Source organism: Leptodactylus fuscus, chromosome 1 (genome assembly GCF_031893055.1).
Source record: "Leptodactylus fuscus isolate aLepFus1 chromosome 1, aLepFus1.hap2, whole genome shotgun sequence".
NCBI lineage: Eukaryota > Metazoa > Chordata > Amphibia > Anura > Leptodactylidae > Leptodactylus > Leptodactylus fuscus.
The window spans coordinates 126,030,315-126,053,315 of record NC_134265.1 but is presented as its reverse complement, the minus strand read 5'-3'; the positions used below and the strand labels follow the sequence as shown (position 1 = coordinate 126,053,315).

Here is a 23,001-nt window from a genome sequence, read left to right as displayed (position 1 = left end):
GTGACTCAAGCCCCACCAACCTGGAGTGAACCCCATCACATTACAGAAAATGTGGAACTGGTGTTGGAATGTCACTATTAAACTATACCCAAGAAAGTCTCCTGTGGTCTAGAAGTCTTGTGGATGGTCATATTTTCTGTTCAGGTATCTCAAGCCATCTCAACTTCTCTCAGCTATTTGATAGGCACTGAGTAAAGACATTTCTTAACCTATAATCCACTTACCTGCAAAAACGTGAGCTGGTTGGGAGACAAATTCTCTTTAATACATTTTAACACAGGATCTGTAAGACAAAACATAATAGCATTAGGTGGAGGTGGCTTTTACTTTTCAAACCGTATATATGTAAATACCAGAGAATAGTAAAGAATAGTAACAGGACTAGATACAGGCAAAAACCAGTAATGGCTACGATATGTTGTAACCAACTAAGCACCAATGTTATTAGGGCAAGCAGATAGGTTCATGACAAGATTCTGCACTGTAGAAGTTTCTGCAAAGAGTAAAAGCACTTCATAATGGAATTTCAGCAGCAAAGTCATCCTGTGTTGACATACCCCAAGAGGAAAAAGTCATTACATTTGATCCTGGTTATGCTACACAGGTGGTTCAGTGGTCTGCTATAGGAAAGTACTTCCAGATTTCTCAATTGCACAACCACAAACTAGAAACATCTGTTCTGTATGTTGAAAGTGAAAATTTATATATATATATATATATATATATATATATATATATATATATATATATATATATATATATATATGTTTTTAAAACCCATAAACCATGACTCTTACACCCTCCAGTTCACTAGCTAAGCTGAACAGTCACTCCTTTAAAAAGCCTCACTAGCAAATACAGACTTCATAGATTATGGCAGGTCACATTTCTAAAATCTATTTATGTATCATTTCACATTACATCATTGTAATGCACTTTAAATACAAAGAAGTTATAGTAAAACAATGACTTATTATCCAGTACCTGGTTGGTTAACATTGCTTAAAATAGCCTAATAAATGGACATAATGAAATATTCTGCAATAAGTGGTAAGAACCTAAAGTGTCAGAATACAGGAGACCGTGTGAGCTCCAAAAGACACAATGTAAGCTCTGTATGTAATAAATACCTGTTCTGTGTCCAGAAAGCAGGACTGACAGATTCATTACGGCTTGGATTACGTGCCTTCACTTTACAACCAAGAAAATAAACAGTCCCACAGTACCTCATTGGTCAAGACACCTACTCCACCAACAGTCCTAAACCTCAGAAGGGTATATTATTCCTGCTCTTTAACAGAATCAGTCAGGAAGACAATTACCTGGGATCCACTCCTATACAGCCAGAGTCAGGAGCTCTGCCAAGGAATATAATGACAGGGTACAGAAATCGCCCAAGGCAGAGGACAAGAGCCTGGTTGGCTTTTAAATGTCACTTGCTGTATGGTAGTACATACCAGATTATTGGTTAACCTTTGTTCATCCAAACGCTGTTATAGCACATTATGTGATGAGAAAGTCCTAGCAGGATATCTCAGGAGCAGTAACTCTCTGCCCCCTATGTTATGCCTGAATACAATAGGCCACGTTCTCCTCATTGGTTTACGCTGCATCTCTAGTTGTTTCCACAATAACATACTAGGAGGAACAGTAAAGAGATTCTGGACTCTGGAGCCTTATCTGTATAGAAGTCTGCAAAGTAGTTTACCATTTAATGGCCAGTTTCAGTAACAATATGCAATATAATGCCAAAACAAAAAGTGGGTTTTAATTGAGACGTTTCAGTAGCAGGAGCCTCAGACTGTGCACCCAAATACATTTAGCAATGTTTTGAGTTAGTTTATATGGGCGTCTGGTTCTGTGTTTTCCTTACAACTACCATGATGTCTTGGGCAACTCAGATGAATCCCTTCTTTCTCTCACCCCCTCGCTAGCCCACTCACTACTAGCTCTTGCTAATTCACTCAACCAACCCATCATACTTGTCTGTCTCCTAAACCCGACCACCTGAGCACAGTCACTTCTGGCTCCACACCTCCGCAACATAGCCAGAGTGCCCAGAAGTATTGATGTCCCCATATCAAGACCATATGAAAGGCAAGTACAATGAGGGTTGGCGGAGGGGGGGGGGGGGGGGGGGGGAGAGAAATTGTATAGCTGATTCCTTTCAGAAACGGTCATGAAAGCTGAGAATATCCCTCAAATGACATCAAAAGCAGTGTAGCGCTGTGTGATTTTTACCAAGTCTCAATTTTTCTTCTATGCTATGGATGATTTTTAATTTGAATATCAAGTCTTTTGGAAAAAAAATGCAAAAAAAAAAAAAATTAAATTGAGCTAGATCTAGCCAGATAGCCAAATCCAGAGAGCAATGATGTTTTGGGACTATAACTCTTACCGTAGTAGGCATGTCATATAGGGATGATATGCTGGGCAAGCAATACCAGACATTTGTACACAGTCCAGTCATAGCAAAGAATAAATTATACACCATCCCCAGACTGCCAATTAGATTGACCACAGTTATCAGGGACTTTACCAAGGAACTTACAAGCCAGCATTCAGATGGAAAACTGCAAAGTAGAATTACTGTATACAGGTAGTTTGGTACAGTAATATGCAGCTCATAACACTATGCTAGATACATAGTTTATCACAACCATATTAGATTTGTAGTAGTCAAGTTATACTTCTTTGCAAGTTTGTTAAAACAATTAAATATTTAGCAGAGTTTTAAAGATTTTCTTTAATCATCTCCTTTGTGACAACAGATCAAGACAACCGTGACAGTTTACATCCATGACTGCAGGAACTTTCTATACTCAAACCCAGCCATGATCTTTTATGTATGGGAGTATTACTTTGATAACCTGGATGGTTTCTGAAATGTGCCAGACCATAGAAAGCATTCATGTCATATCCAGTAGCAACTGACAATATACCGGTGAGGGGGAAAAAAAAAAAAAAAAAAAACCATTAAAGCTCTGGAATGTTTAAAGGGATTCTACCACTAAAACACTTTTTTTCTAGTTACCACGTCGGAATAGCCTTTAAAAAGGCTATTCGTCTCTTACCTGTGGAAGTGCTCTCCGCCGCGCCGTTCGTTCAAAATACCGGTTTGTACCGGTATGCTAATTAGTTCTCTCGCAGCGATGGGGGCGTCCCCATCGCAGGAGCAGCGATGGGGGCGTCCCCATTGCAGCTCGAAAACCGACCGCAGCGCCGCCTCTCTGGTCTTCTGTATCCTCCCCTTGCTTCTTCAGCGTACTGTCAGACGCCTGCGCAGTATGCTCTCTGTTCGGCAAAGATTGCCGAACGTACTGCGCATGCGCGAAATTGCAGTGCCCGCACTATGGCTGGGACCGCAATTTCGCGCATGCGCAGTACGTTCGGCAGTCTTCGCCGAACAGAGTGTACTGCGCAGGCGTCCGACAGTACGCTGAAGAAGCAAGGGGAGGACACCGAAGACCAGAGAGGCGGCGCTGCGGTCGGTTTTCGAGCTGCAATGGGGACGCCCCCATCGCTGCGAGAGAACTAATTAGCATACCGGTACAAACCGGTATTTTGAACGAACGGCGCGGCGGAGAGCACTTCCACAGGTAAGAGACGAATAGCCTTTTTAAAGGCTATTCCGACGTGGTAACTAGAGGAAAAAAAAAAATAAATGTGTTTTAGTGGTAGAATCCCTTTAAGTTGTTATTTGCATTTCCAAAAGTATTTGATATTTTTAAATTGCCTACAAATCTAAATATGGTTATATTTGTGGAAAACCACCATTAAAAGTGGGTGCAAAGTTACAGCAGATTGGCATCTATGCAGTGACAAGGAGGAAAGGCTCAGAGAGTACACTAGCCAGCCTGCTTTGTGCCTACATGTTATCTAACCAGTCAGCTATGTATAAATCAGGTTGTTAAATCTAGTTTATACTGTAATATGGACACAGAGGCTGACTCCTGATTCAGGCTTCTGCTAGCTTTATGCAAGTGCAATGTAGAATATGCAGAGCGAATAAGGGTCATATAGCGTTACACAACTGCTTACCCTAAAAAGTTACCCAAAGAGTAAGGAACACTTCATCCTACTAGAAATTTACTTAAAGGGGATGTCTGGGATAAACTATGAATTGATCCCAAACTAAACCACCTCCCCTAACATACATACAAATTATATATTATAGTTTATTTTTTTATGTATTTACATGTATATTAACCCATATCATGTGACTGCCCCAGTGCTTGTGCAGTCTAGGAGACTAAGACATGTGCAGTAGAGATGGCACTCCATCCCTACTGTGCAGGCCTCACAGGTACTTCCGATTTCTGTGCAGGAAAGGGAGGGGGGGGCGCTGGAACGAAAAGCAGTGACAGGCAGGTAGTGTCAAAGGTACACAGTACTGTTACCGAGTGGGAAGCTACCACTGCAGACAAACGCAGAAGACACCAAGAGTTCCCACAGATACCTAGAATTCACTGCTAATGGGTGTACTTTTAATCCATTAGTAGCACTGAGATCTTAAAATTGCCCAGAAAATCCCTTTAAATAAGTCAGTTTAAAATGAATCTCTGGTTCTGTGTGTACTCAAACATCAGGGGCAAAACAGCCTGTAGCCAAAAAGGATCATGAAAAGTGAGAACTACAGCTTCAGTGCAGCTGATATTGTAGGAGGTAGAGACCTTTAATACCCAGTGGTCAGAGCTGCAAGTCTAGAGTAATGGATAAATTGAAGCCATTAAAGTGGTGTCGTGATGACAACAGAAGCCTGAAAAGCCTGAAGTCTTGTTAAATTGCAGCATCAAGAAGTCGACAGCTACTTTGGAATTTACAATATTTGGAGAATGTGAAAAACTGCTTTGTGCATCAAACTAGTGTTACACTAAGGGCTAGTTGACATGTGTTAGGGTGGTCGAGGAACTGTCGGGGAAAAAACAAAAAAACTTCAGGAAATAGAAAGCTTTTTTTGGAGCGGTTTTTGGAGTGTTTTGGGAGAAAGAAAAACAACTGGTGTGGTTTTTGGCAGAAAAACACCAAACACTAGCGGTTTCTCCACCTCCCATTGACTTGTATTGATTTCCTGAGGCAGAACACATCTGAAGAAAGGTTATGTTGCTTTTTTCCCCACTAGCAGTCTACATAGACCTCTATTGTGAGGGGGCGGATTTTGAGGGGGATTCCTCGTCAAAATCTGCCCCCTCTTGCCCTGTGTGAAAGAGCCATTAAAATTCCACCAATTATAACAAATCGTTAATATATTACACACACACACACACACACACACACACACCTTTAGTGAATGTTTGTATCATCAATCTACCTCAGGGGAAATACACACAGAGAAAAGCTACCACCAAATGGTTTAGGGTTTTAGGACATCTGGTCAAGCAGACAATGCAGGGAAATTGTGCCCCTGGGCTTTCCGCCAGAGTCTCTGCCCTGCTACTTACCCGACACCAACACTGAGTAGAAATGTGGAAATTATAGAAACAATACTATTCCGCCCAGTTTCTATAACTCCCTTCACTTTATGGGAGTTATGGAAACCGCTTAGATTGTTACTACACTTTCCCTAATGTCCATCCATGGCTGAAAGTCTTCAGAGGACACAGTCTGGTAAGCAGTAGGGCACACAACCCAGGGGAAGTTGGGGGAATGTGTCATTTAAGAAATAGGCGTCGGTCCCAAAGGCAAGACCGGCATCCAACAAACATTTATGACAAACATTGGTGACATATCCTACTATATTGTGTTCCTGTAGCAGTGGTTAGTGCTGCAAGAAAACAGGGGTAGAATTCATCATTCCTACATGAGAAGATAGGTTTATCATTCACACCAGTTACCTGGAGTTATTTAGAACAGAAATCTATACCGCTATTGCCTACCAGAATTTTCATTCAGGCACAGGAATCTCCAACAGATTTTATGAAGAGACTGCAGCCTCTTCATAAATCTCCCATTCCCAGCACCAATCAAGGATTTTATTAGACTGCTGTACAATATAGCCTTAATAAGTTTGTCCCAATGTTTTAAAAAAAATAAAGATCTAAAAATAAGCTAAAATGCCCCAAAGGAGAAAAAAAAAAAAAAAAAAAAAAAAAAAAAAAAAATTAGATGACAATACAAAAGCAGAACCCATGATGTGCAGCAATTTTTTTGTTGGAGTTGGAAAGAACGACACAAGACACCCATTTCCATGTATTGTGCATGATTGGTACAGTGGGTGCTTTTAACTGATTTTTCTTTATGCTCTCTAGATATTTGTAGTATTAAGAGCATCACTAAAATACAGCTGAAATAAGTTTCATGTCAGGGCTCGTTCACAACTGCGCCCGGTCTCCATTCATACAGGTTTCCGTTTCCTGCACAAAACAGAGCAGGAGACTGATTGAAAGCTGCAAGACTCTTTCAAACCCATTCATTTGAATGGGTTTGAAAGGTGTCCGGCCCTGAGCGTTTTATGCTCTCCGCAGCAAAACTTTTTTTTTTGTTTGTTTGATTTTTTTTAAACAGACAAAGTCAGACATGCAGTACTCTGTTCGGTAAGAAAAAAAAAAAAAAAAAAGTTTTGCCGCGGAGCACATAAAACGCTCACGGCCGACTCGGCATGACAGGTTTCCGTGTTCTGCATGCAGAAGACGGAAACCTGAGAACAGACTGCCGAACGCTAGTGTGAACCCAGCGTAACATCAACAGGAAGTCTGGCAGCTTTTTCAGCCTTTTTTTAAAACATAAAACACTGGTCCAATATGCTAAGGTCTTCCTCTTATAACATAGCAAGTCATTTTATAGGTCTAATAAAACAAATATGTGCATTGTTGGTGAGCACAGTCTGCTGACAGCTGGTAAAGAGACAGGCTGATGAGTGGAGCAGGTGACTGTCACCTGGAATGACGTAACACCGAAAGACAGTGCAGCTAGTAAACAATGTCAAATATTCATAAGATGGCTAGAGAATAAGTCACTTAACATGCCAGAGGATGATGTAGCCTGATTGTAAAATACTACTAGCTTTGGCAAGAAATGCATCTAAGGTTGGTGTCAGCAGCACTAGCTGTAGGAGCACAGATCTACTGTGTACAAGCCACAATGGATGTGGTTCATCAATGCTGGAGTATGGCCTTTATGTAGCACAGTTCAGGAGGACTCTTCCACCACTTAAGTGATAAATCTTCTGCACTCCTGTAGTGGGAAGATAAAACACCACGGACGGTTTAACAACAACATGTGACAGGGATCGCTCAAAGTCCCATGAACCAGAGATAACATGCTGACTATGGCAGATCTAGAAACATGAAAGATAAGTAACAAGGGAAGGAGGCTTGGCCTTTTAAAAAACACTCTGAAAGAAAAAAGGTAATACACTAAACCAGGGAAACCATAGGCTGCATTGCAGAACTACTGGCCTATGCAAGCATTCAGACTTTATTACCTATGTCTAGACAAACAGCAACAAGAAGCTCCTCTGCTCACTGGTGCTGACAGCTGCTGCTGACCGATAACAGGCAAGTCTGTCACTATTGCTCCATACAGTCATTCTATCACCCTGTACACACCATGCTAGAACTGGTTTGTGACAACAGACAGGCCATGTGACTGCCAGCCCACAAAGATCAGGTATCACAACACTCATGTACCTGCTGCCAGGGCATAGTCCATGTACAACAGACATTACACCTCAGGAAACTACAGCCTGCATCATGCTATGCATGCCACTTTAAGGATACAATTTATCCCCCAAAAAGATTTAAAATTTGTAATTAACTTGTGCCAAAGACTGCAAATTTTTATTTGCCAATTTGCACACATCTGAATAGTTGGTACTTGAGCTTAACAGGAAGGGGGTTGCCCATACTGCGTATTCACTATAAATTATATCAGGAACTTGCCAAAAAAAATTATAGCTCAAGTCTACACCAGGTGCTAGTCTCTACAAAAGTTAGATCAGAGGTCAGTAATGTTTGGCACTACAACTCCCAACCTATCAGAGGTCCAAGAGCAGCCGGACAACTATGCATAGGACAGCTGGAGGGCCAAAAGCTACTGACCCCTGAAGTCCATGTTGTGATGAGACAAGTACAAAGCACTGTGGTGGTGAATTACCCTTAATGTGTCATGATGGAAAGAAATTTTACAGAGGTTATTTCATATTAAAGTGGTTGGGTTCTCCTATTCTAGAGATGAAAATGAGCTGAAGGTTTCTTCTTTCTCCATTCATAATGCCAGTGACAATCTGAACAACTAGTCATCTATCTTATGTATATGGGACTTCCTGACTCTTAATATTGGTAGGGCAATACTGATCAGGTATACTTAACCCCATAAGTTTGTTCATCCCCATGCAATACCAATATTCTGCTGTATTAAATGCAGCAAGTCAGCTGACATGGAACAGACTTAGCCAACCTCCTTTGCCACAGGATAAGGGATAACTTGTAGATCAGTGGGGGTCTGACCACTCAGACACCAGTGATCAGGAGAATGAAGGAATTTTGTCATGTCAATGAGAGTGCTGGAGATAACCATGTGGCCATTTCTCATTGAAATGAATGGAATAGTATGCATGCTGCCTGACCACCAATGATCTGCCAGTTCTCTCCAATCCTACTGACCAGGGAAAGTCTGCAAGTGCAGTAGATTTCAGAAAAGCAGCAATCTCTATGTTTCCCCATATTAAACTACAGCTCATCAACACATGCCAACAGTAGGGCTCGCATAATGGGGGACCACCAAACAGTCAAGACAAAAAAAAGCCACTTGAATGAAAGTCTGTCCAGCAGTTTAAAATTGGTTTATAAAACCAATACACAGCTTGACCCATTCCATTGTTTACCAGGCCTCCTGCCAGACTATTGCCAGGTCCTGCTTGCCATGAAGACTTCAAGATGGACCAGGAAGCAAAGACCAACTGTAAACTTGGACAGTATCTAAAAGGCAGAGGTGTAGTTTATTTTTATTTATTTTATTTTAATTCTACTTGCCAGACAACCTCTATTCTACTGATAAACACTTTCCTTATATACTGAAAGTTTTATTTCTTCTGGTTTTTATGGATGTAAAGCAAAACTGTATAACAAATGCAAGATGAATAAATGCAAGCATGAAATACTGTACCCTATTAAAACTGGAGACTTCTGCCAACATGCTGATGTGTGACATTTACACAAACTAAGAGAAAAGCATGGACGAGAACAATATGCCGTTTAATGCTACCACACAAAACGTGGCTGGTATCAGCAAAAAAAAAAAAAAAAAAGCCATAGAACTAATACAGACAGCGATGCCTACTATCCATTCAGACATGTGAAAGTGTTGAGAAAATAGTTAACTGGGGTTTGAAAGATGCGTAAATAACATTGCATGTGTAGTGATCTAAAGTCACAAGACTAGTAACACTGAATATTTAAGTGGCACATTTGTAAAGGATCAACCCTGCAGACTAGAGGTTGCAAGCGTACACACATTTAACAGGTTTTTTTATTCTATGACAATCAATTTGCTAGCGCAGTATAAGTGCTCATTGGCATAACCATGCAATATTATAAGGGCACTCGATATACCATATAGGTATGGAAGATGAGGCTAGTCATGCAGACTGCAGGCTGGTATATTAGCATGTCTATTTCTATGTGAGGTCTACTACAGTATTCTCTTATCTAGTAGGCAGACAACTAGAAATTTAGGGAGGAAGAGACCATATTTTGGTGACAAAGATACTGCAGATACATAATGCCATTGATGCCTAGTTACCTTAATCACATCAGTATTCTTACTACATGAAGTTACAGCTATAGGGCCATAAGACACTTTCCTCCTTTGTCATATAGGTTATGCACGGTCAAAGCCAGCTCTGAGTTCACGTTATACTTTTAGAGGAGCCATCACTACATATATATTCCTCATGGTATAGTTCTGCAGCACCTTTTCTTAGGCTTCAGTTATCCCTCCTAGAAGTGTAGAAACAAATTGACATTTAGGAGTTACCATGGTCAACCTGATTCTTCCTCCCAACTGGTAACATGACATGGTCCAATCAATGGTTAAGTACATAGTACACCTACTTGTCAATTTACTTATACTCATTCCTTCAGGAAGCTTAACAGTAAAATTCTGATTTACTATTAAAGTTACACCAGAATTTTTACTTAATCAGCAATATAATTATGGTGTGACCTCTTCAGAAGCCCCAGTATGTAAACCTAAGCCAGGTAGGAGCTGACAGATTTCCTTTCTAACTCACGACAGGAAAATGGCTTAAGGTTTAATAAATAGGTTGGAATGAGGCTTCCTTGCCTCGACCCACATTTGTGGAGTGTGGCAGGCAAGACAGATTTGGGGTGGTGGTGGGGGGTGCTTGAAGTGCACATTAGGCATAATAAAGTGCCTTGTACCCAACAAGCACCTTAAGGTCATCCCTCATTACTGGCATAGTCTGGCTCTTTTTATGCCAAGAACAGCAGCTTGAAGGGTTAATGTTGTAGCTATTAACATAGAAATCGACTCCATTAATACCCAATAGAATCCATTTGAAAGTGTCCAAAGCAGACTTTAAACTTTTTTTTTTTAAAAAAGAACAAAACAACTTCTCAACGATTAAAGAAAGTCAATCTATACGGCCCATTTACACAACCACAAGTGCAAATACTGCAATATACTGGGCTTTGCCATACTTCGTTTCTTTCTGCACTTCTATGTGGCATTTTACAGAAGACCTAGATGCATTGCTTCTAGAGAATACAAGGGATCATAAAGGCCTACATGTTACTTGCTCCATGCACCTCTGTAGAAGTCTGCACAGCAGTACCATAGGTTTGTACAAAAGTATTCTTGGTGTAACCATTTCCTTTCCAAAAGGAGCATGTTCCTACAGTGAAGTGGAAATCTGTGGCAGCGCCATATAACTTGCTCACAAACTACATACATTCTCAGCCATTTGATATTTTCCCATTCTACAATATCTTGTACTACAAGAACAATTCCATGAAATCACACACACTATTCAGACACATGGACCCAGTAAACAACTACTATCTGACCAGCCAGACAGCCGCAGGCTGCTATCTTGTAAATACTGATCAAGGCACCAAATAGATGGGTCTAGCCACACAACCTAAACAGTCTCAAGGATGAGAACAAGGAGACTATTGAATGAGTTTCCCACCATGAAGTTGTGAATCATTTTTCATTATTTACTTTAGCAAAATGACAGCTACACTGAACACGTTTACATTAGATATCAACATTTGTTTATGTCACAATACCTCAACAGTAGCATTCAGGTTTTTTCCTTTGGGACCTGATCAAACAGAAACCCTACCTAAAGTGATTAACCGCAGGAAGACAGGCAAGTACAGTATAAGGGATAGATGGGTGAGCAGAGTTTGTTTTGAAGGGCTAGTAGTAGGCAGGAAAGCTAGGGAGACAGGGAAGGGGTGTTAGTGGAAGATAGTGAGAGCCTACAATTAACAATACATTACATTAACTAAAGCTACACCAAGTAAACAAATGCAGAAGATACTAGGCACTCCCAGAGAAACCCAGAAATCAGGCAAAACACTACAGAAGGTATTTGGGTGCAGTTATTAACCCATTATTTGGCACTAAGACTTTAAGAGTTTCTGCCTGGAAAACACTTTAAGGCCCCACAGGCCATAATCGCAGCACTTAAAGCGCTGCAGAAAGAACCGCAGCGTGAACGCACTGCAGTTCTTTCTGCAGCGCTTTTAAGAGAAAGTTCAGAGTTTTCCTCTGCGGACTCCATTACATCTACGGGAAAGCAGACGGCGTTTCCGTAGATATAATTGACATGCTGTGATTTGCAAAGACGCAACAGCTTTGCAAATTGCGGCATTTACGTCCCACAGCTTTTGTTGCAGTGTTCTGAGCCAAAGTAGCTACAAGAGAAATGGGAAATAAATAGGAAGCTCTTAAGTGTCTCCCTTCTGCTCAATCTACTTCTGGCCAAAAAGGAAAAAAAAAAGCTGCAAAATCTGCAAGAGAACAAAAAAAAACAAAACACTGGGTTTCTGTAACATGGTGCCTCAAAGGGGTTCTCCAAGGGATACTGATGACCAAATCTTAGGATAGACCATCAGTATTACATAGGTAACACTCACACCAATCTGCTGTTTGAAAAGCTTGCACTTCCTTCTCTGAGGCCAGGACTGTAGAGTCAGAAGGCCAAGTCTCTATTATCCACTGCCCAACTGACTCCAAAACAGACCTGTTCATAAGTTGACTAGTGATTGAAAGTAAATATAGAATAAGTTATGCAAAACCAATAATTGTATTTTTCGGACTATAAGACGCACTTTTTTCCCCAAAATTTGGGGGGGAAAAGAAGGGTGCGTCTTATAGTCTGAATGTGGCGCCTGGCACCCGCCGTAATAGAGAGGCGGATGCCAGCAAGGGATAGACGCCGGGGCCTGAGACATCGCTGCGCTCCTCTGCCCTGCATGAAGCCAGCAGCGGCAATGCTATTCTACTCCTCAGTCCCCCCGCTGCTGGCTTCATGCAGGACAGAGGAGCGCAGCGATGTCTCAGGCCCCGGCACCTGTGCCAGCGTCTATCCCTCGCTGGCATCCGCCTCTAGTACAGCGGATGCCGGGTCAGTATCGGTGGCCCCTTCTCCCCCGGGGCCGGTCCCCACCGGCCCCGTACCTGTGAAGTTGCAGGGCGGCTCCTGCGCGGCGATATCGCAGGAGCCGACCTGTTCGGGTGACAGCCGGGAGCCTAATGAGGCTCCCAGGCCTGTCACTGCTATATTAGTATTGCGGCTGGGTCTATGACCAGCCGTAATACTAATATACAGAATGTCCCATAGACGGCAATACAGTTGTATTGCCGTCTATGGGACTTGCAATCAAGTGACCGCAGGTTCAAGCCCCTGGGGGGGAATAAAATAGTAAAAAAAAAAAAAAAACAGCTTTAAAAATAAATAAAAATATGAAATAAATAAAAGTTCTAAATCACCTCCTGTCCCTAGAATATATATATAAAAGTAGAAAATCATATATCATAAACCACCGGGTTTTTTTTCAATACAAGGTGATCTAAGCAATAGATATTCCCCAAAATGGTATAACTAAAAAAGTACTTCTGGCCCCGCAAAAAAAAAAAAAAAAAAAACAAAAAAAAAACACTATGCATCCCCGTACAGCTGCAGGGTCACCTGTCAATGTGGCCTTGCAGCTGTTGCAAAACTACAACTCCCATATATTAAATATTTTACCATTTTTTGCTTCAAAATTTTTTTTCCCTATTTTCCTCCTCTAAAACCTAGGTGTGTCTTATAGTCCAGTGCGTCTTATAGTCCGAAAAATACGGTACGGTAATTTTTTTTTAAGGCAGAGTCAAACTTTTCTTAGACTCCATAATCCCACCAGTGACATCATGCATTGGTCACATGGCCAAGCTGTATGTAAGGCCCATTCAAATGGGTGGGACTGACCTGCAATACTGAATACAATATCTATACACTGTACAGCATTAGGGATGGGAGACCAAAAAAGGTTAATTGGGCATTTTACCTCAATTACAATAAATTGAGATAATTTACATCATTCCCCTTTTAAAGTAAGTGTGTGTTGGCTGAACCTTTCAATACTGTTTCTTCACCCAATTGTTTAGTTTGGGCAGAACATGACTAAACGGAAACTGCTATTCTACTCTGGGGTCTCTTCAGTCCCCAGAGCATATAAAGAAGAGGCCCAAGGGAAAAAAAAAAAAAAAAAATATATATATATATATATATATATATATATATATATATATATATATATATATATATATATAGTGCGCAGCATTCTCGTTTCCTTAGGCAAAGTTCAGACACTATTTTGGACCGAACTCTGAGGTGGCCTCAGGTTCCGGTCCAAAATATGGGTAGCCGTATTGCAGTGCACCGGCATCTAGTCGCGGCACTGCAATCCAGATTACGCCCAAATGAATGGGCCTAGTTGGGAGTGTCTTCAGGTGGATTCACGAGGCACAATCGGCATTAAGATGAGCATGTCCATTCTTTCTCTTTGGGAGCTGGAACAAACGGCTCCTGGAAAAAAGAAACTGGCTCCCATTGATTTCAATAGGAGCCGTCTTTTTGGTCATGATTGAGGCGGATACGGCCTCAAAATCCTGACCAACATACCCAGTGTGAACTCAGCCTTAGAGTCCGCTTTGGGACCCAAAAAACAAACCCTAGAAGCATACACCTTAGGATCCCATAGACTAACAGGGTCTTCTGTGTTTTTTGCCTGAAGTCAGTGGAATGAAGTATCCTACTTGCAGGACTTCTCTCCACAGATTTTCTGAATGCTAGTGTGAACCAATCTTTAGCCAGTTGCCCCTTTTCCTTGGGCCTTCTGCCTCAAGCGATGTACATGACTAATGAGGCCCAAGCAAAGGCCTCAGTGGTCCTTGACATCAGTCAGAACACTAGAACAGAAGGAATCCAGGAGAGTAGCGATTTAGGTTTGCTCACCTGCTGCTTATACTCTGATCCAAAACTGCGGATATACTCTGGGTTCACTTCGGACATGTTTGGACCAGACAAAACTACAGGTGGAACCTTATGAATATAAATAACGGAACAATACCACATTGGTTAACCAGACTGCTGTTCCGTTAATCTTCTGTTTAACTGCCCAGTTCTGTACAGAGCTATGCTACTTAAGCAGTGTAGAAAGGAAGCCACCTTATCTGCAGATTGTCAGGGTGTCAGATCTCAACTGACCTGATTTTGATAAGGAAAGGTCATCGATAATCAGTCTTAGAGAACACCTTTCAGAGCTTTTTTTTTTTAACTTAAAAAGCTAAATATAAGTTGCAATGTTAAGTTTCTTAGGGTGACCTTCATGGGTTGAAAGAAGTGTCCAGCAGGCTCTTGTACATCATTGCTCTTCTATATAATAAAATTGGTAGTTCAAGATTTGTGGGCACTGTATTCATAGGTGGAGCATTTCCCATAGATACCTACCTGATGCCTAGAAAGCCATTCATCTGAGTGTTGTACACATGAACTGCAGTTCTTAGATCTGGTTCTGTCTGTTCTCATTAACCAGCAATGATCAATTCACATAAAACTAGTAAGCCTGCTTGTAAGTAACGCATTGCTACTAACTAGTGGTGAATGCTCAGACCTATGCTTGCCTTGTAATGAATGTAACAAAAGGAGTATTGCGGGTACTGGAAAAGTAAACTGCATTACTCAATGGAACACAGAAGGCATTTATTTCATTTCACAAATTATGACACAGTAAGAGATGTGCCAGTGTGTGGTTCACCCTGCTGGAATTCGGATTTTGCATCTCACCTCTCAGTCACATGACTACTTAATGAACTAATGAAGCTTGGAATTAAAGGGACCTACAATATAATCCACAGGCAGGAAGAGTGCAGCAATGTTTATAAGCATATAGGAAAATGCTAAACTAAACAGAATACAGTGTGAAGATTAGAAGTGTGGTTACTAAGTAAGCAGATTTACAGTTCATGAGAAAGAATGTACACTTCTTGCCAGAGAAAAACAATGGGGGAAGCTTCCATCAGAGGAAAGCAGTTTATTAATGGCCTTCAACTAATGGGATCTGTTCCCATGATATCATTGCATTTGTGTTATGTTTTTAATGCTTTGTTGAATTAAATGATGTTTGTGACGTGATGATGTAACAGTAAGTTCCCCTCTGGGGAGTAAAAGCTTTGAGGCCTGATTTAGAAATTGCCACATTGCAAGAAGTACCGCCCCATTGGAACTGGATGTTACTAATCCATAGCTTTTCCGTGAAGAAAACAGCAATGTTATCCTGTGTGGTGTTTTTTTTTCTTTGAGCATGTGAGTGGATTATAAGACACCATGCAAGCAGAATGTTAAGAGAATCTATGAATTTGGGGTATCACATAGGTGTTCTGCATCCAAGCCCAACCACCGATCTAATAAACCCAACCTTATGGATCATTGTGATGCTCTATGATACCCCAAGGTTGGATCTTTACATCTACAGCTGGGTCACAATGCAGAGAATTAAAGCCATCTCCATGTTTGAGAGTCTCTCCATCTGCAATACCTTTAATACCTGACAATCCTGGACATCTGAACACCCAACAGGCCCTAGAGATAACAGTACTTTATAATCCTGTGGGTGTATATTAGCAACACAGTGAATACCAGTTGCAAATTTGTAATATTGATATAAACCACGTTTGAGGAACAGTTTACAAACTGACAACATTGTAGCCAAGTGCTGTAAACATATGAACTGAACATGTTATGTTGCAAACATCCTCTTAATACAACTTAAAGCACACAGAAATCGTTATAGTCGTAACCACTAAAGCTGCAGAAAAAGGAGAAGCACAGGCTTCCAGCAAAACAGGAGTTAACTGCACAATACTGTTTGCTCATGGTATAACACTGTGTGCCTATGTGGCACTATATAAACATAAAAAGTGGCTGAAATTTCACAATACCAATGTATACTCCCTTCTATAACAAATACATAACTAAACAAGCTAGGATTACAGGGTATACACAAGTCAACCCAGAAGACCGGGTACAGCATAGGGAAATACACAGAGTAGGTCAGGGCAAAGATTTGGGGTATTTTGTGGCTGAATCACAGTTAAAGAGCGATTGCTTGATAGAAGGGGATAGAGATCATAGATTATATACGTGTTATAGTGTGTTCACTGCACTTACAATACCCATATTAATGGCTGTAAGAGTGCACTATGTAAATAATATAAGTGACAACATACCACACAGAAGCTGGAGGATAACAAAGGCCGCCCAAACTATGATAATATGGCCAGCCAGGACATCACCACAATGAATTAAAAATGAGAGTATACGGCAGACTCCCCCAACACCAGCCGTGTACCCATTACTGCGGCTGCCTAGACTTAGACTACACAGGTCCAAGCTGGGCGCTGCACACAAGCCACTGTCTATCCCAATACATATGCATACATGTATGACAAGGCGGACACGAAGCGCTACAGCAAGGCTTTCACGTTACCGTTCGGCTCTGCGGCATGAAGTCCCCGGTGTCAGCGGTCTCTGCCCCCCCTCCCCGTTGTCGGTTGCTGTCAGGCCGAGGTCTGGGTTCTTCCTTCCTCCTCACAACCACAACAACATGGCGGAAGCGCGGTCACGCAGGGAAGGCCTATAGAAAGGAGGGAGGGGGGTGGGGGAGGACGTCACGGGCACTCTCACGCAGGCAGACACACCTACTGATAGGAGAAGCGGGAGCGCGCAGACACGCCCCTTCTCGTGTAGACGCAGCTGTATATAACCTCAGCCAAAGGCAGACGAAGCTGGAGTGGGTGTGTCACTAGGGGGCGGAGTCTAGCGTGTTGTGACTTCTACATGTCATTAGTCTCTGGTTCTGGGCGGGGCGTGCGACTCCGACCCAAACAAACCACTTAAAGGGCCATAACACCTGCAGCATCTATTTACAATCAGTCTATACCAGTATGATAGTGACCTTAGACTGTTCTAGTGAGCGCATTCCCTCACATAACTAACAGCTAGCTCATAACAGCCTAAATGGTGGACAATTCAGCCATTATGAAAACTATTATTCACCCTGCACTGATTTTAAGAAGTCCATTTTTTTTTTCTTTTCAAAATATTGAAACTTTCCATGCCATTTTACATCAGAAACGTGTGCATACGGTATAGTACAGTATATTAGGGCCAATGTCTTCAAGTGCATCATAGAGGTATAGCTAACAGTCAACGATCTCTGCTTATGCTAGGTCCACATCTGTGGGCGGGTTTCCATTCAAGCTGTCTGCCTAGGGACCCCCCAAATGGAGGCCTAGTCTGCTAAAAGCAGTTACCCACAGACTATAATGGGGGGGTCCACGTGGTTTCTGCCCCCCCCCCCCCCCCCAGATAATGCCTGCAGAACTTCTCTCTGCATTTTTCAAGCTTAGTGGAACAGTATGCCCATACGGAGAGGGAATGCTGGTGTGAACCCAGCCTGAGGCCGGTGGCAGATGACAGTTGGCCTGCCGTAAATTAAAGGCACAAGCGGCACAAAGACGACATGGGGATGTTACCCATTCACAGGCCATGCTTCTGCGGCCCCTTTCATTAAATGAATAGGAAGCCAGGGAAGCATGGGCCACAAGATAGGACTATATTTTGAAGCCCCGACTGTCAGCCCACACAATGGACTGAAATAAATTAACAGTTGTGTGTACAGGCACATAGAAAAGAATGGGTCAATAAGATAGATAGCACACTGCCTACAGCCACAGTTGACTGCAATGGGCCGAAGGCTGCTCTCAGTCATTGATTGTGTACTAAAGCTAGGAGTGGATTAAAAACCCAGAACAGGTACAAATATTATACCTAATTTCTGTAGTCTCCACTCTTAATTTTGGCTCACGATCATTAAAAAAAATTAAAAAAAAACACCACTGACCAAACACTGCGTGTGAAAGCAGCCTTAGTCCGCAAAAATGGACAGTGTCTTCAGTGTGCGATCCTAGTTTTCAGATTTAAAAAAAAAAAAAAAAAAAAAAAAACACACAGAATCTAATGATATCCCTAGCTTGTCCACAAAAACAGATGGTACACCAAGTGCATCAGTGTGTCGTCCTAGGTTTTTAGTCTCCCGTAGGCTTCTATGGAGGAGTCCATTCTGCAAACACTGAATGGAATAGGACCCATCCTATTACGTGGCACGGGCTCTTGGCCCACACACTGGTCAGTGGAAATCACAGTTGCACGCATGTGCCCATAGAAATTAATGGGTCAGGGTGCGATCCATGAAAAAACCCAGATCGCACACTGATCTCACCCATAGTCATCTGCAAAGGGCCTTAGAGAGACAAAAATAGCTGAGAGCATTTTTATAGGGTAATGGGGGGAAAAAATAAAGAAAGCGTTTTACATCTTCTTGTGGCAAGACCCAGTCCTGTAATCATTACTTAAAGAGGACCTGTCATCAGATCGGGCACATGCAGTTTTATATACTGCTGGAAAGCCAACAGCGCGCTGAATTCAGCGCACTGTTAGCTTTCCCGATCTGTGTCCTGGGTAAAGAGCTATCGGATCCGGTACCGTAGCGCTTTATAGTCAGAAGGGCGTTTCTGACACTTAGCCAGGGACAACCTTCTGCCCAGCAGTGCCTATCGCGCTGTACTGTGGAGCGGGGAGGAACGCCTCCTCCCTCTGCTCACACAGCTCGTCCATAGACGAGTATTATCAGGAGAGGGAGGGAGCGTTCCTCCCCGCTCCACAGTACAGCACGATAAGCACTGCTGGGCAGAAGGGCGTTCCTGGCTAAGTGTCAGAAACGCCCTTCTGACTGTAAAGCGCTATGGTACCGGGACCGATCGCACTTTACCGGGGGCACAGATCGGAAAAGCCAACAGTGCACGGAATTCAGCGCACTGTCAGCTTTCCAGCAGTATATAGACCTGCCTGTGCCCCAATCTGTGAAAGGTCCTCTTTAACTGCAAGACAATTTTTGCAGCTTCCATTTTTTTTTTTAGCATATGAGAAATTTATACACACAAAAATTGGTTAAAGAGGACCTTTCATCAATTGGGGCACATGTGGTTTTATATGCCGCTAGAAAGCCGACAGTGCGCTGAATTCGGCGTTCTTCCCCCTCTCACAGTACAGCTCTATAGGCGCTGCTGTGAGGAAGGGCGTTCCTGACTATCAGTAACACCCTTCTGACGGTGAAGAGCTACGGTACTGGCACCGATAGCTCTTCACCTGGGGCACAGATTGTGAATTCAGCGCATTGTCAGCTTTCCAGCAGTATATAAAAACCACATGCCCCAAGTGATGAAAGGTCATCTTTAAGACTGCATAGTCCAGTGTGAACAGGTGTACTCTGCAAAGCAGTATATGAAAAATACAAAAATGCAGGGCACTCCACACACATAACAAGGGCATATGAAAACACCAAAGGACACTACTGATGTACTTAAACACACCTAAAATTTTTATACTTTGTTTGTACAAATGTAAAAAAAAAATAATTGAATTTAAATAAAAGAAAAAAAAAAACACCTAACATGATCTACAATTTAGAGGTTCTTTGTTATACACATTTGATCAAACAGTAAGAAGCCCACCTGCCACGACAAGGCAACCTAATTCCGATGCGAACCTACACTTAATATACACACCTCTCTTGGTCCTGAATACAGTATGACCATCGGACACACAGGCTCCAGAGTACACTCTATTTCAAAATAGCCTAAAGCAGATGGGGAAGTGAAATATATATATACTCTATTCAAATGAGAAAAACCTGTGCAATTAGAAGGGAGTGCTAGTGAAACCATGGAAGGGAGTGCTAGTCAAACCATGGAGGTGGATGCCCTGTGTTTACACTGTAGACCTATCCGGGTCCAAGAGAGGTATGTTTATTTAGTGTAGGCTCCCATTTGAATGAGGTTGCCTTGTTGTGGCAGGTGGGCTTCTTACTATTTGATCAAATGTGTATAGCAAAGAACCTCTACATTGTAGATCATATTAAATGTTGTTAACTACATCATTAGTGTCCGTTAAGGTTTTCATATGCCCTTGTGCTGTGTGCGGAGTGCCCTGCATTTAAAGAGGACCTTTCACCGATTTGGGCACAGGCAGTTCTATATACTGCTGGAAAGCTGACAGTGTGCTGAATTCAGCGCACTGTCGGATTTCCCAATCTGTGCCGTGGGTAAAGAGTCTTCGGTCTCGGTACCGTAGCGCTTTACAGTCAGAAGGGTGTTCCTGACAGTTAGTCAGGTAACGCCTTCTTCAAAGCGGCGCCTATTGCGCTGTACAGTGTGAGTGGGGAGGAACGCTCCCTCCCCTCCAGATAATACTCGTCTATGGACGAGCACTGTGAGCAGAGGGAGGGGGCGTTCCTCCCCGCTCACACTGTACAGCGCGATAGGCGCTGCTGTGGAGAAGGACGTACCTGAAAGACTGTCAGAAACGCCCTTCTGACTGTAAAGAGCTTTACCCGGGGCACAGACTGGGAAAGCCGACAGTGCGCTGAATTCACTGTCAGCTTTTCAGCAGTATATAGAACTACCTGTGCCCAAATCGGTGAAAGGTCCTCTTTAATGTATTTATTTATTTATTTATATATAAAGGCAAAACTTCAGGGACGTCAGGCCTACTTCAGAGATGTCCCTGACGTCACATGACCGGGGCCTGCATCCTTGTGCATTGCGACACAGGCCCCCGGTCACATGACATCCTGGACGTCATTGAAGATGGCCGCCATCAGCAGGGAGTGCTGCGGAGCCAGGGATAGGTAACTATTGGTGTTTTTTATTTTTGTATCCCTGTTGGGTTTCTGAAAAGACCCCAGAGTATAATAATTGTTCATGGGTGTCCACAATGGAGCATAATACTGGGTGAAGAAGAGGCCACTATGGGGCATAACAACATGTGCAGGAGCCACTAGGGGATATAATACTGTATGCAGGGGCCACTATGGGACATAATAGTGCGCGCAGGAATATGGGTGGGGGTCGGTTGGTCAGGGTCCCATGTCAAAAGTTCACCACAGGGCCCCGCCATTCCTAGTTACACCACTGTCTCAGACTATGTTCACACATGCATTGGAGACTCTGTTGCAGTGAGCATTGAAAATTGCTGGACAAAAAAGTGTGGTAAATTCGATTTTTTTTCTGAAAAGAATATGCAGTTTTAGTTTTTAAAAAGACTTTGTTAACACTGCTGCAATTGCTCCCTTGTCTCTGGTGCTTAACAGCTTGCAAGCTGAAACTGTCAGATATAAAACCACGCCCCTGTCAGGTAAACCCCTCCCACTTGCTGTATTATAGTTGAGCACCCCACTCTTGCACAGGTTATGTCTGCCCTTGGACAGTCAGTGATTACTAATAGTAATACAAGGAACACTAAGGGTAAGTTCAGACGGAGTATTTTGGACTGGAACTTGACGCGGAGGCCGCCTCAGGTTCTGACCCAAAATACGGGTAACCGCGACTGAATGCCAATGCACTGTACCAGCATCTAGTCACACACTCCACTCCGGATTAGGCCCAATGAATGTGCCTAGTCAGGAGGAGGGAGTGTTATCAGATGGATGTCGTGAGGTGAATCCGCCTGAAGAATCAGCATCTCACTTCTTTTTTCCGGGAGCCAGAACAAACCAGCTCCCGGAAAAAAAGAACTGACCGGCTCCCATTGATTTCAATGGGAGCTGTCTTTTTGGTCAGGATTTTGAGGCCTCAAAATCCTGACCAAAAAACTCTGTGTGAACTTACCCTAACAGCTCCCTGATATGTGCAGGACATATTGCGGCCACATGTGTTGTCTCTCATGGCAGGCCTTCCAATTCACATTTTTCAGTAGGATAATGCCCCAATTGAACTATGGACTCTGTTTTTTGGAAATTTTAGCAAGTCAATTGTACCTACGGAAATGCTGGCAATTTCTCTATAGGTATAAATGAAGCAGAAAGTCCACAGAAAATAACTCTATGGACTTTCTGTGAAAAGCACTGAGGGAAAAACTGCAATGTGATGCCTGCTATGTGTACCCTGAGCCTCGTACTACCGTACTAGATTGACAGCAATGATAAATTAAAAATGAAAGGCTCCTGCTGAATAAGACTACATCTGCATCAGAGACTCTATCGCGGGGTCCATCAAATACTGCCAGACAGTGGCATAACTAAGAACGGCGGGGCCCCGTGGTGAACTTTTGACATGGCCCTCCCCCCGATGCCTGCTGAAGACCCCAACCGACATCCCCCCCCCCCCCCCGCATTTCTGCGCTCTCTATTATGCCCCATTGTGGCCCCTGCACACAGTATTATGTCCCATAGTGGCCCCAACACACAGTATTATGTCCCATAGTGGCCCCTACACACAGTATTATGTCCCATAGTGGCCCCTGCACACACTACTATGCCCCACTGTGAACACCCATGAACAATTATTATACTCTGGGGTCTTTTCAGACCTCAGAGTATAATAATCGGACACCGAAGGGGTGGTACCAACATAAAAAAACAATGTTAC

The 23,001-nt window shown here is 42.7% G+C and overlaps 1 protein-coding gene across 5 annotated transcripts in view; it reads right to left on the bottom strand.

The window, feature by feature from the left end:
* Nucleotides 1–17,148, bottom strand: part of MTMR3 (myotubularin related protein 3) — a 52,944-nt gene extending 35,796 nt beyond the window's left edge. For all 5 annotated transcript variants that reach the window (XM_075276638.1, XM_075276639.1, XM_075276640.1 and 2 more), the window contains exons 1-2: nucleotides 17,004–17,148; nucleotides 225–283 (exon numbers count right to left, since the gene is read on the bottom strand). The gene's annotated coding sequence lies outside the window, so the exon portion shown is untranslated. The remainder of the gene's footprint in view (nucleotides 1–224; nucleotides 284–17,003) is intronic.
* Nucleotides 17,149–23,001: the final 5,853 nt, after the last annotated feature.